This window comes from Cibotium barometz, chromosome 8 (genome assembly GCF_041138505.1).
Source record: "Cibotium barometz isolate CiBa-2024 chromosome 8, ASM4113850v1, whole genome shotgun sequence".
NCBI lineage: Eukaryota > Viridiplantae > Streptophyta > Polypodiopsida > Cyatheales > Cibotiaceae > Cibotium > Cibotium barometz.
The window spans coordinates 52,355,517-52,363,806 of record NC_141053.1 but is presented as its reverse complement, the minus strand read 5'-3'; the positions used below and the strand labels follow the sequence as shown (position 1 = coordinate 52,363,806).

The window sequence follows — 8,290 nt, the reverse complement described above, 5'->3', positions numbered from 1 at the left end:
CATGGTCATAGATGTAGCTCTGATGAAGTACCAATCAGGGTTGTGCTCGGGTTATGCTTCATTGCAAAGTGCTACATACATTGTGCTAAGGCATACCAACCATGCAAAATTGTAGATGTGATTATTGACTACAACAAAACGCTGAGAGTAAACCCGATGTGTGCAAAAGCCTTCATCATCAGAGCAACACTCTTTGGAGATGTTCAGTTACCTATTTTAATGTGCATGTGATCTTGTAAAAAGTGTATGTAGCCTTGCTTCAAAATCAATTAAAATTAAGAACTGCTAGAGACCGTTGAATTTGTCTACAAAATGATACAGACTTCTTTAACTTTATAAGAAGCAAACTGGCTATGTCGCAAGAGAGAGACTAAACGGTGGTATTAAAATGGAATAGCACACTGCTAGGAGTGTCAAGAGGTTGCTCCAAGGCTAATGTTAAAAGGGCTTAACTATTCTTCCCCTCATTGTTGAAGGTCAGGGCCTTATAGAGAAGCCTCTGACACCATCAGACATGTGTGGCGATGATCCAAGGTTGGTGTTAAAAGGGCTTACTTATTATCTCCCTCATTTCCTTATAGAGAAGACTCAGACACCATCAGACATGTGTGGGCATTTCTCTTTTGACCCATAGGTGTTCTAGGCATGGCATTGCTAGGTGTGTAGTAATGATGAAGAGAGAGCCTAAGAAGGTTATGGAGCACTCGATGACAGTGAGCAGAAAGTGATTGGAAGCATCAGATTAGCATCTAATCTAGGTTTAGGTCTATAGGTCGGGGACCTTATACACCCAATGCAACATTTGAGGGGGGTAAGAAGGTAGGTGTCTACTACTGATGATGAATAGGTACTTGAAGGAGGTTGTGGAGCCTAAAAAGGTTGGGGGGACACAATGTGTGCCATGTTTAGGTATCTTGTGACATATCCACACACATGGAACTCGAGGACAGTGTGAGGGCTTTGGGTGATGGCCTCTATAACAACACCAAACACCACACAAGTGAGATATATTCAAATTTAAGAAATTGGGACTCAAAAATCACTTGTTCTAAAAGCATCTACTAACCCAAATGATAACATCAAAGTCTTTGTGAATCAAAAGAAGCTGAAGACAGCAGTAGCAACCTCTTTAGAAAGATGGAAGTAGCCCCTTGCTCTCCACTAATTCTTTGGACCAATGGACTTTCAACCTCTTCAAACCCTAGAAGAAGACCTATGATCAAAGCTCATAATTTGACCACTTTTTAACTGTATATCAACCTTCCTATTCAAACTCAAACCTCTCCCTTTTGCTACTCTTCTTAGCCTTAAATACAACTCAAATTATCTCCCCTCTTGATAGTTCAGAATCACATGTCCCCTTGTATCCTATAGGGTTCTTCAATCCAAATCACAAAACAAAACTCCCAACACTTTGAGCTAATCCCCGGAGAGGTGTCTAATTGAGAGAATCACCCTTCCTTGATCTCCCAGAACCTATAGTATCATTTCCCTTTCCATCTTTAAAGCAACCTTTACACTGAAACTGTTTCTTGTTGATTCCCCTCCAGACAATCCAATAAAGGCAATCCTTATCTGCTCTCTATGTCACTTGAATCCAAAGTACAAGTTGACTGTTTATTTGAATATAGCTTAAAGGATCTAATCCAATTCAAGCATGGAGCATCCATGTATGAGTTACCTATTCACTATTGCTCTCCTCAGTAAAAGAATTTAATTTTTACCAATAGTAAATTCAAGGCACGATAACAATCTCTATACCATTTCTCCACTCAGTTGTTGAAATCAAACCCATAATACAAAAATTGAATAACTAGCATACACTCAAACTCAAGACTTAGAATTATTCGCAACAGTTTACTATACCACATTGAACCATGAGATACTGAGTACTGGAAATTTTGAGTTATGACATCTGTAACTAATAATTGTTTGTCAATGCATTGTTTTATAAATTAAAGTTTAAAAAGGAGTGTGTGTGTATCTGTATTCTAAAGCAAAAGTTAAGAAAGGCATTCAATTATGGGTGGGTGACTACTTGTCTGGTTCTACCGATTCCAGTGGTTGGGCGGTGGCTAACCCATGGTAGGTTGGAATCAGCAAAGTTTTGATAATAAATTTGATCAATAGGAATACGCTTAGAACTCGAATAGCTAAATAATAACCTGAACACTTCTCAAATGAATAGATCAACGGCTGTACCTAATTCAATTAGGAAAAAGGCGTTGATTCCTTCAAGTTAAGTCTGTAATAGTTTCCCTTCTATCTGGTTTATTCAGATGAAGGTTAGTTTAGTATCTTGACCTCGTTAGAAAAATTCGTTAAGAAATTCATAATGGTGGAATCGTCCCCATTTTTCAGGCATGGGAAATTTTCTCGGTTTTGGTTTTCAGAATGACCACCAGCTTAGTCTCGTGCCCGGACATTCGAGGGCGAGGCCCCAAGTGGGAAACCCTGCCCCGTGCAAGAGGGAGTTGCTTCCGCTACCAGCAATCGGGAATCCGCCGATGCGTGGAGGGGGCAGTGGGATCTCACAAGTAGGAACCTTTTGTGCCATCCTCTTTAACCACACCATGCATTCAACCCACCTTGTCTCTATCCTAAGTGCTTGACGTCACCGAGTCCCTTAAGCCATAGAGGCTACCTAACTCCCTTTGTAGCTATGGGGGCACAACCATGTGCCATGCCCCTAACAAAATAATGATCTTGACTCCCCAAGAAAGGGGCTATCAATGTCAAAAAAAGCAGTAAAAAGAGTCGAAGAAAGCAGTTGTGTTGGAGAAGTGCACCCCATGGGCACAACTTTTGCCCATTGCACATGCACGTCACTTACATATTTCACTATGGGAATCACAATTTTGTCACTTCTCACATCTCAATGCCAGCCCTCTAGGTATATCTCTAGATGGGGGACCATGGCACAGATGTAAGGCCCATGGGACTACCCATCGCTTGGAAAACCCTCGACCTTGCAAGTACCTCCAATAATGAGCTCCCATGCCTATACTATCTGCTTCAACTCCAATGCCAATAAAATCTCACCTCTTGCCGACATACTTGCCCCAAAGTATCCCAATGTCTAAGCATCACCCTATGAGATCTCGATATAATACCCTTCGTGCCATGACATATCCCAGACCTCCACCCAACCATGCCAATCATTTCCATGGGTTCCTAGCACTCATTCCACCAAACACAGGGTGTGGATCGCTTCTACCCAATATTATGTTGAAGGGTCCACACCACTTCCACCACCAACAGAGGCCCAATATGAATCAGCTCTACATTGCCTATCACTTCCCTTGCCACCTCGACAAGGTCTCTACTATCAGGTATGCCCAAAGTTTCCCATCACTTTGTATCTGGCTGTAGATTCACCCCGAACTACACACTTAACCGCATCAATGGAAGCATATCTTGGGACTATCCACACATCAACTTCCTGGCTACATCTTCACCAACTGGCTTGAGTGACACAAGGATACAATTACCATTAGAAAGGGGAGTATGTTATAACCACTCCGTTGGTTAACATTGTTTTTCTCACCTGACCTACCATAAGGTGCTTTGCCATCTCACCATTAGGAAGGGGAGTATGTTATAAACACTCCATTGGTTAACATGGTTTCGCTCACCTAACTACCATAAGGTGCTTTTTCATCTTAACCGCATGAACGGGAACTTAACTTTCGTGAGACAGCACATAAATATATAAAGTAGCCTTACCACCATGAGCTTAATATCAAATAGGAAAAGTATACGCACTTAGTGTATATAGTTGCTTTAGAGTCTAATAATGGAGGCCATACCATTTTTAAGTTTGGTCGACCTTGAGTGAAAACTAATCATTTATATAAAAGTTATTTTTTACAACAAGCAATAAACAATCATTCCCTTGCAACATATTGTGAGCTCTCCTTCTCTCTTCTTACTTGCTTGTATGCTTTTAAATCTTGCTCTTATTGGATGCATGCTAGATAGGCTTGACTATAGGTTTTCTTCTTACATTAGCTTCCTCTCTTTCCCCCACCTTTTATGAAAGATAACCAATCGTGAAGACAGGTCTCTCCTTACCTCCATCTAAGTATTGAGAGGCCTCACTTTGCCCCTTTAGCAAGGATCATTCCGGTGTGACACATAGAGTAAGGACATGATAGACAAGCTAGTGCACCCATAAGGGAAGTTGTAGATTGTGGCTCTAAGGCAAGACCCAATAACACATGCTTTGACAAGGCTAAAGTGGGCTCTTGACTTGAACACTTACCCTTAAATGCACCCATACACAAGTTCTCTCTCTCTCTCTCTCTCTCTCTCTCTCTCTCTCTCTTTCTAGAATTCTAACCTACTCTTGTATCTTAATATTTTGTGAGAAGAAAATCTTATTTCCAATTCTAACAACCCTAATAATTTCTTTAAATAAACTTGGGCGATATCTCATCTTTCTACTATTTTTCTCTCTCTACACCTTTAGCTCTAATTAATCTCTCTGAACATGGGATAGTCTAACTTATATTTTTAGCCTAATCTTCCTAATTAAACTGAACCATCCAACTAGTTCAAAATTTTACCCAAACTTGGATACACCTCAACTAGAGCATCTAGGTTAATCCTCTCTCTAGGAATTATTTAAGGTAAGGCTACCCATATATTATTTAAATATCAATTTGTGTTAGGTTTAAGGTGATCTTATACTAGTCTTTGATTATTTTATATTTTCATGCAACAAGAAGGTATCTTCAATTTGTTAAGGTCTATACAAGGTTATGTGTAGGATGAAATTAGACTCAGCACATGTAAGGTCAAATTTAGGCCTTAGAAGACACTACTCTTGGGGGCTATACAAAGAGTAGGAATCTATTAATTTAATTTAATCTAAACTTAATTTATCATAAAGTAGAATATTACAATACAAGAGAATAAGGAAAAATATAAAATTTGCATAAAGACCTAATTCTACCTTTGAAATTAACTTGTAAGGGTGTTATAGTACCCTATGTACTAAAGACAAATGAGGCTTCTTCCTTCTCAAAAGTTCGCTAGTTTTTCTAAGGATCCCAATGTGCTTGTACAATCCCTAATTATCACTCCTTTAATCCCAAATAAGTTCTTGCAACGTAGGTAATGCAAACATATGTCCAAGGGACAAGTGCAACACTGAAATCTATGCAAAAAGTACTCTCCTCCTTCAAGAAAAAAATTCATGGATTTCTTATGAGAAAGGGGCCTTTTATATAGGTAATGAAGGTTGGCTACTCTTCATGCTCACTTAGTTAACTCAACGTTGGTAGCCCATAATCTTCCATGTAGCTCAACTTAGACTTCATACATCCACTCATTTTCCATACACTCGACCACTCCTACATGCATCCTCCAATACATCAAGTTCACTCCCATATTTTTACACAACTAGAGTTATTTATGAGTCTCCAAGCTTAGCTCAACAATTATTGTTTATTTTTCTTTCGAAAAAAATTACTCTTAAGGTTTTTCACTCCACCTTCTAACCTTGAACTTTAGACCTTCACCCATTCAACCTTAGTGTCCACTCTTCTCTATTTACAATTTTTGAGAAGAGTAATAAACACACATCCTAATATATTTTATGACTTATTTAATTTAGTATTTACTTTTCATGGAAATAACTCATTAATTTCATCAAAAATTTTATAATAATATTGTTTCTCTTTCTAACTTAAATGTGAGGGGGTGCTCATGTGCACGCAAAACCTCAACTAATTTTGGCAGATGTCAACTTGTCCATTAATCTTAAAATTTATTCTTCTGATTTTTCAATTAATCATACTTCCACAGCTCTCATTAAAATGCACACCTTGTAAAAAATTCACATTATCACACTAAAAGAAGCACCTTGGAGATAATATATTCAATTATATTAGGATAATGGAAGGGGGATCTTACAACATGCAATGATTAGTCTTGACATATTATAATCAAAATCTCTCTCTCTCTATGTGTGTGTGTGTGTGTGTGTGTGTGTGTGTGTATTACATATTAACCATGGACAACCAAGGCACAAGAAGAGTTGAGAAAAAAAGAAATCCTAGATTTATAAGAGGAAGAAATCCCATTGATTTGACCCTTTATATTCCAGCTTCCATTCCTAATTTGATCCTTTGTATTTCAACTTTCATTCCTGCATTTTGCTTCTTAATGTCTTTTACATGCCGTAGCAACGCGCAGGTTGAGTACCAGTATATATATATATATAGGGAGTATGCGCATCTGTGTGGGTGAGTGTGTTCTTGTGTGTGCCTCCATCTCTGACTCTCAAAAATTACATAACTCAACCGCGATCTATTATCTTGCAACAAAGAACTGTTTCCCTACCTCGCGTGAATTTGGAATGAATTTCAAGTTAGTCTCTTTCTTGCTCTCACACAATTGTGTATTAGACAAAACCTTCTTGATGGCCTTATTATGTATACCTTCTTCCATGCCTCTTTTACCAAAAGTGTATTTGTTTTGCACAACTAGGATTTGGGTAAGAGATGTTCGTGGAAAATTTTTAAGGGCATAGATGAAAGAGAGTATGCTGTCAATGTGGTATAAACGAAGCTCACAGTGAAACGAGTCGTTTAAACAGTTAAACCGTTGAGCACCCTATAGCCTCACCCGCTGATCAGGCTCTGAAAGCTCATGAGTCATGATGTTACTTCTTGGCGAGGTAGGACTAAACTTTCAGAGTAAATTAGCTTTCTAGTGACGATTGGTTTTGCACAACCGTACAGCGTTCCGTTTAGGCCTACCAAGAAAACAATCCGATTACTCCTCTCAACCTCCAAGTAAATCCAATCAAGGAAATCACAGGTTTCCATTTCACGGAGATGAATAACATACATACCACAGAGCACCCAACAAGCTCATTTCTGAGCTCGCATTTTATTCACTTGGTTGAGATCAGGCTGGAGAATGTTGAAAAGAACCCAAGCGACGGCAGGAATGAGGACGGCAAGGAGGAGGGTACCTCGGGAATCATTGTCGGCAAGGTTGGCGAGCTCTTGGGCGGTATCGGCATGCGAGGAAAAGAGTGCAGAAGCAGTACCAAGGCCAACGGCTCCGATTAAGCCCTTAGACATTCTCATCTTGTTGATCTGGTTGAGCGCTGGTTGCAGGATGTTGAAGAGAACCCATCCGACAGCAGGGACTAGCACACCCAAGAGGAGAAAGCCCCTCGCGTCGCTGGTGCCGTCGGAGAGCGACGCCACTTCTTGAACGGCCGCATCTGCTTGAGACGTTGCAAAGATCAGCGACGACGCCGCTGCTCCCAATCCTACGGCGCCTACTATCCCCCTGGACGACCTCATCTTGCTGAGATGGTTCAAAGCCGGCTGCAGTATGTTGAAGAGCACCCAACCCACCGCGGGCACCAGCACAATAAGCAGAAGTAAACCACGCGAGTCAGTCTGCCGCCAGTACGGCCATCTCTTGCGCTGCGTCTGCACGCGACGCGGCTAACAGTGACGCGGCCGCGCCCGATCCCAGCCCTGCGGATAACCCCTTCGCGCTCCTCATCCTGTTGATCTGATTCAGAGCTGGCTGCAATATGTTATAACACCCACGCTACTGCTGGTACTAGCGTTAATAGCAAGCCTAGCCCTCTTTGTCATCCCCAGCAGCAATGTTCATCACCTCCTGAGCGGCAATGGCCGAGTCGGAAGAAACCAACGCTGCAAACAAAGCTCCTGCCAGAGCTGAACCGCCCATTTCCACATGATGCCGGGAAAGAGAAAGATCAAATTGTGGAGTTATTGGAGAGCAAGGATGCAGAAGAAGATGTTGCGACTGTTCGAGAAGACTGGGTACCACTTGGCAACGGTGCAATAAACTGAGCACAGCGAAGGGAAAGAGAGGAAAGGCTAGATGAGGCGGCAAGAAGAGCCATGGTAGTTGCGTAGAGATCCTTCGGCTTGAGCTTTGAGCTGCAGTGTGTGATAACGCTGAGTATACTTGCGGACCAGATCCCCCCCCTCCCACACACATCCACAACGGCCCTTGAAGCCCTTCACCCAGATAAGAGACCCTCCACCAAATTGGAGACGACCGACCTTTCCACTTTAATTTCTAGCTAATGTCTCGCCCCTTTTCCCTTACTCCTCCAAAAAAAAAAAAGACATTATCTACACAAAAAGATTGTAGTTTGTATAGAGATAATCGTTTTATTACTAGCTGATTAAATAAATGTCAATGATTAATCAATTTTGATGAGTGGGTGCGACCCTAATGGGCACAGCAACCCTATAAAAATCTATTTCAATCTCCCTCCGAGTCC

At 41.0% G+C, this 8,290-nt stretch overlaps 1 pseudogene; it reads right to left on the bottom strand.

The window, feature by feature from the left end:
- Window positions 1–6,623: 6,623 nt before the first annotated feature.
- LOC147636391 (uncharacterized) lies at window positions 6,624–7,965 on the bottom strand (annotated as a pseudogene).
- Window positions 7,966–8,290: the final 325 nt, after the last annotated feature.